The following is a 6,653-nucleotide window of genomic DNA, read 5'->3' as shown; positions in this document are numbered from 1 at the left end:
TTCTTCTTCTTCTTTTTTTTCCATACCAAAGAAACACCCACACACATATATATATATATGCATGAATTCTAAACGAAACAGACGTGAGTGGTAAATGTCAAGCAGTGAGGAGAGAGATTTTATTTTCTTGGTGTGTTTGCCCACTGTGCGTGTTGATTAAGGAGAAGAAATGAAAACAAACCCCTTCGTGAGGAGGGCGGCCTACTCTGGAAAACATGCAGGGCAACAAACCATTAACCAAGCAAGAGTGGGAGGTAGAAATGGAGAAACATAAAGATAAACAAAGGGAAAGGGGAGAGACAAAGAGAGAAAATAAGACAGGCATAGAGAGAGAGGGGGACGGACGGAGGGAGGGAGAAATAACGCGGCATACTTTCAAACACGTCACTTTTTTTTTTATCATTTGCTCTCACAAGATTTTTTAATTGATTTTTCTTTCGAATGTGAAATTGCTGAGTGTGCAAACGAACGTATATTTGCAATGAAGCGAGCACGAGAGAAAGACATTAAGAAAGAGAGAGAGAGAGAGACAGAGAGAAGGAGAGGCAGACAGATATACAGGGAGCAGAGACAGAGAGAGAACCGCAACATTATTTAGCCAGGCGAACGAGATACGCATAATTGAACAATGTGGTGATGTTTTGTTTTGTGTTGTTTTGTTTTGTGTTGTGTTGTTTTTCAGCCAGGCCTAAGACAAAGAGACGGACTCAGAATATAGAGCTGGAGAGGAAACATAATACAGGCACTGTGTGTACTGAACCTGTAAGAGTGACAAGTTATTCGTTCTATTCCTTTTCCTTGTTCCTTTGTTTGTTTTTGAAGTGCGCCACTGGAATGAACACTAGCCATCAAACAATATGATTAGAGACACAGAGAGACTGACAGAGACAGACAGACAGATAGACAGGCAGAGAACTCAAAACTCAGAACTTTTGTAAGGCCACCGGCTTGTATGCATAATTATTGTTGCACGTGATGTTCACACACACACACACACACACACACACACACACACAAACACACACACACACACACACACACACACACACACACACACACACACACATACACACTATAACAACAACAAATAGCTCGCGAAAATTGATCGCATGTTTTCTTTTAAAACAAGGGGACATCACAATAGCAAAGGCTCACCAGCCTAATATACAGACTACGACTGGATGCCATAAAAATAAAATACACTTCAAATGTGACTTGCATTTGTGGCAATGAAATTACCCTCGTGCATATCATCCATAAATGTGAACAGTTAAAACTATATTTACCTATGTCATTTACAAAATCTGCAGTTCCATCTGCTTCCAATAGAAATGTCTTATATGATAATCAACATGTGTTTGAAATAGTTCAGAATTTAATTTGGAGCCCAGTTGGCTGTGTTGTAATTCTACTGGTTGACAAGTTAGTTTATTTCGTTTATATTCTTCTTCCTTTTTTTCTTTTTATTATTTTTTTTTCAATGCTAATTGAGGAGAGAGGAACAGGGAAAGTAGTGATGATTTAAGGCATGGGTGGAGTGCGGAAGATAATGGATTTTCGTCTAAAATCACGAATGTGGATAGACGTTAAGCAAAAGAACGAAACACAATATAATATAATATAATATAATATAATATAATATATATATATATGTATGTGTGTGTGTGTGTGTGTATAAACCAAACCTTCAGCAGGAGAGAGACAGAGACAGACAGTCAAAGAGATAGACAGAGACAGAAGACAGAAGCGAGACAGAGAAATGCTTCTTTACTCTCACTTTCTCCGTCCCTGTTTACCTGGGCCAACAACCATCGGGGGGGGGGGGGGGGGGGGGGGTGCTGTGACGAAAAGTGTTAAGAGAGAAGGTAATGACGTCGCTGTGCTGTGACGCAAAGTGTTAAATGGGAAGATAATAATGACGTCGCTGTCATCTGCTTGTTTTCTTTCCGATCTTTCTCTCTCTGTCTCTCTCTCGCTCTCTGTGGATCTCCATTCTATAATGGCTGTTCATTTGTTTGCCTTGTCATTATGCTGCATTTCCAGAACGCAGCCACAAGTGGTGGTGGTGGCCATATCGAACAGCGGTCATCAAGATGATTGCCGTGGAGAGAGTGGTCACATAATACTTGCACTAGTTTTTTTTTTTTTTTTGTTGTTTTTTTCGTCGTTTTAGAAGGGGGCATAGAAAGAGAAAGAGAGAGAGAGAGAGAGAGAGAGAGAGAAGGGGTGAATAAGGGATGAGTCAGACAGAGACAAAAAAGACGGGCAGACAGAGAGATAGAGTTCGTTTTTGTTTGTTTTTTTCCGTGGGGAGGTGGGGAGGGGGTTGGGGGGAGCGGAGAAGGAGGGCGTGGGTGGGGGTGGGGAGAAAAGAGGGGGGGGGGGGGGGGTTAACACCGGGAGGGCTGCTGTGACTGAAATATAAGGGTGCCGTAACAGCAACCAGAGAGAAAGACAAAGGATAAAGACTCAATCGAAGAGAAATAGAGGGTTTTACTTCTTGGTTTGAGCGAGAGAGAGAGAATGTGTTGTGTGTGTGTGTGTGTGTGTGTGTGTGTGTGTGTGTGTGAGAGAGACAATAGGAAGGCTGCTATGACTGAAATATATAGGTGCCCTATAACAGCAACCCCCTCCAACAACAAAAACCGTCACAACACCAACCCCCCCAGCAATGAACAACAACTTGACCGTAAAAGACGCAAAACATTAGGTCGTCATACTCAACTCTGCCTGAAGAAAAAACAAAGAAAGTTTAGTAAAGGCAGTAGAAAGGATGGATACAGGAATGGGGGGTAGATAGACGAAAGAAAGACAGACACAGAGAGACAGAAAGAGACAGCGACAGAGAGAAAGACAGAGGACAGAGACTGAATCAAAGAGAAATACAGAGAGGGCTTTACTTGTTGGTTTTGAGCGAATGTGTGTGTGTGTGTGTGTGTGTGTGTGTGTGTGTGTGTGTGTGTGCGCGCGCGCGCGCATTGCTATTATATGTCTATGTCAACTTTTAGTATACTGTTATGTCTATCATTTATCTGTGATTATTACTGCATGTGTGTATGGCTGTGATAGTGTATGTATAATTTACTCTAAATTACTTTTTAAGAGTTTCGGTCGTTGTATACTATGATTATTGATTGTAATGATGGTTTGCCCTTGGTTTACATCTTAATACGGTTTATCTATATACATGTTGAATGACTGTGATTTTCTTGTGTTGTTTTTTTCTGTTTTACACCACATATGAATTTCTCTTGTTGAGATAATAAAGTATTCTGTATTCTGTGTGTGTGTTTTGTGGGATTTGGGGGGTTGCGAATCGTTTTTCTTTTTAATCTTTCTTTCTTTGATTCATGTGTGCGTGTGTGTGTGTGTGTGTGTGCGTGCGTGCGTGCGTGCGTGCGTGCGTGCGTGTGTGTGTGTGTGTGTGCGTCTGTCTGTGTGCGCGTGTGTGTGTGTGTGTGTGTGTGTGTGTGTGTGTGTGTTTCTTAACTCTCGCACAAACAAAAGTAAAGTTACACGTCGCCAAAGACTTTTCTTCCCCCGCCCTGAAAGCGAGTGGTGGTGTAACGTAACCCCCCCCCCCCCCCCCCGCCCCCTCCCTCCCCACCCCCAGCCCCCTCAACCCCTTTCCCTCCCCGGCTCAAGTCCAGTCCAGCCTGAACGTGAAATCACCTCTGTAGAGGATCCACTGATCAAATTTCATTTCAACACTAAATCTGATCACAAACCACAATGGACGACCGGGGAATTTCAAAGAAAAAGCAATTCCAAAGAAAAACAGAAAAGGGTACAGAAAGTAATAGTAATAAGGTGAAAAAAAAGGAAAAAATGTATAAACAAACAAAAGAAACAAACAAAGAGATAAGCGAAAGAAAGAAAGTAATGATAATAATATGGTGATTAAAGGAAAGAAAAATCTATGAACAAAGAAACACAAAGAGATAAGCAAAACAAAAAAGTAATAGTAATATGGTGAAAAAAAAGGGGGGAATGTATAAACAAACAAAACAAGCACACAAAGAGATAAGCAAAAGAAAGAAAGAAATAATAATTAGGTGAGAAAAAAAAGATAAAGTATGAGAGAACGAAAGACAGAAAACATAGAACTAAAAAGAAAAACAGACGAGGAAAAAAAAATAAACGAGGAGAGGAAGGGGAAAAAAAGAGAAAGAAATGCAGTAAAAAAAGAGAGAAACGAAAATAAAAAGAAAGAAAAGAAGAAAGAAGGAAAGGCAGTAAGAGAAAATATGAAAAGAGAAAGGAAGAAAGAAAGAAAGAAAGAAAGAAAGAAAATAAGAAAAGAAAAAAAGAAAGAAAGATAAAATATGAAAAGAAATAAAGAAAGAAAGAAAGCAGAAGTAGAAGGAGAAGGACACAACATTGTCATCCTCGTGCTTACTGGCAAACATTTGACGAATTCATACCGAACGTACATACAAACGTAGCATCAATGAATCAAACGAGTATGGGGTGCAAACGGTGCCCAGATATCATTGTGTCTCTTGTGACACACACACACACACACACACACACACACACACACACACACACACACACACAGAGAGAGAGAGAGAGAGAGAGAGAGAGAGAGAGAAAGAAAAAAAGAAATGACAAATGACAAAGTAGACTGGCAGAAACAAAAAGAGCGAAAACAAAGACAACAACATCAATAACAACACAAAAAAGTGGGGAAAAAAGAAAGAAAGAGAGAGAAAAAAAAGAAAAAAAAACAAAAAGTCTGTATCGCAAGAGATGAGGTGTCGTGTGAGATGGAAAGCGTCGCAAGCCAGATACAAAAGACGAAGTAATTTAACCCTCTTGCCCGAACAAACCATCTCTTATTTATTACTTCTTTCTTCTTCTTCTTCTTTTTTAACACTGAAAAGTTCCAATGAAACATGCAATAATTAAATAAAAAGAACTGAACCACTTTTTTTGTGTGGGAGAGACGGTTGTTGTTTACTTGCATGATGTCAGTTCCTGAACATTCAGATCATCGCTGCAGCAGTGTTAGCTGCTGTTGTTGCACTGGCCACTGAGACCTTATCTTCACCCTTCATCGTCTGTTTCGTCAGCGCTCTTGGCTGGTTATCAAAACCACAAACATTTTCTTTCTCTTTGTTAAGAAAAGAAAATAATAAATAAATAAAATGTACGTGCGCGACCTCGGCAGCGTACGTGCGAAAGACTCCCCCCCCCCCCCCGGCCCCCCCCCCCCCCCCCCCCCCCCCCCTTGTCTTTCTCTCTCTCCCTCTCATCCTTCCCAACGATAGACAAGAGAGGCAAGGCCTTCAAGACTCACTTGTGATAAATTAAGTCCCCTAGCATTAATTACAGAGTAATTTCCCTTTTTTTACTATCTGCACCAAAATGTTTGCAAAATAAATAAAAATTCCATGCTTAGCAAAAGAAGTTCCTGTTTGAACAAAAAATGATAATAATGACTCCTCTTGTTGATGTGTCAGAATAAGAGGTCAAAGTGCCAAGTTTAGAGAATACAAAAAATATAAATATAACAGTAAATGCAGTTTGCATATAATTAGGCTTCTTTTTTATTTTTTTTGTGCCCATCCCAGAGGTGCAATATTGTTTCAAACAAGATGACTGGAAAGAACTGAATTTTTCCTATTTTATGCCAAATTTGGTGTCAACTGACAAAGTATTTGCAGAGAAAATGTCAATGTTAAAGTTTACCACGGACACACAGACACACGGACACACACACACACACACACACACACACACACACACACACAGACAACCGAACACCGGGTTAAAACATAGACTCACTTTGTTTATACAAGTGAGTCAAAAATGAATGGCATATTTTCCTTGATCATGGTGGTTAAAAATGTACACATTTCATTTTAATCTTCTATTGACGAGCATGTTCGTGTGCCAAAAATGTCATTTGATGTTTCATGTGTTCCAAACAGACAACAACAAAAAAAGTGTTTTGAATATGACTGAACTGAAAGTAACAGAAGAAAGCATTATCAACGTGAGAGTAAGGGAAAAGAGATGAAGGAGGAGGAGGAGAAGGAGGAGGAGGAGGACAAGGAAGACGAGGCTCTACAAGCGTGCTAAGAGCCCAACAAAGCAGAACAAGGCACAAACTTGACTGGGGGGGGGAAGGAGTGGAGATGCAGGAAGAGAAGAGTGAGGGAGGGATGGAGGGAGGAAGATGAAGAGCAGCAGGCAGACAAGACTCAACAAGCGTGTGAAACATGAGGCACAGCCGTGTAGAGAAGGGGAATGACAAGGAAGAGGAGACGCAGAAGAGGATGGAACATGTATAAGCGTGCGAAACATTGTATTGTATTGTATTGTACTGTATTGTATTGCATTACTCTTTTGTCACAACAGATATCTCTGTGTGAAATTCGGGCTGCTCTCCCCAGGGAGAGTGCGTCGCTACACTGAGAGCGCCACCCTTTTTTTTTCCTTTTCTTTTTTTTTCTGCCTACACTTTTTATTTGTTTTCCTATCGAAGTGGATTTTTTTCTACAGAATTTTGCTAGGGAAAACCCTTTTGTTTCCGTGGGTTATTTTACGTGCGCTAAGTGCATGCTGCACACGGGACCTTGGTTTATCGTCTCATCTGAGTGACTGGCGTCAAGACCACCACTCAAGGTCTTGTGGAGGGGAAGAAA

The sequence above is a fragment of the Babylonia areolata genome, chromosome 22 (assembly GCF_041734735.1).
Source record: "Babylonia areolata isolate BAREFJ2019XMU chromosome 22, ASM4173473v1, whole genome shotgun sequence".
Lineage (NCBI taxonomy): Eukaryota > Metazoa > Mollusca > Gastropoda > Neogastropoda > Buccinidae > Babylonia > Babylonia areolata.
Note: the sequence above shows the minus strand (reverse complement) of the source record.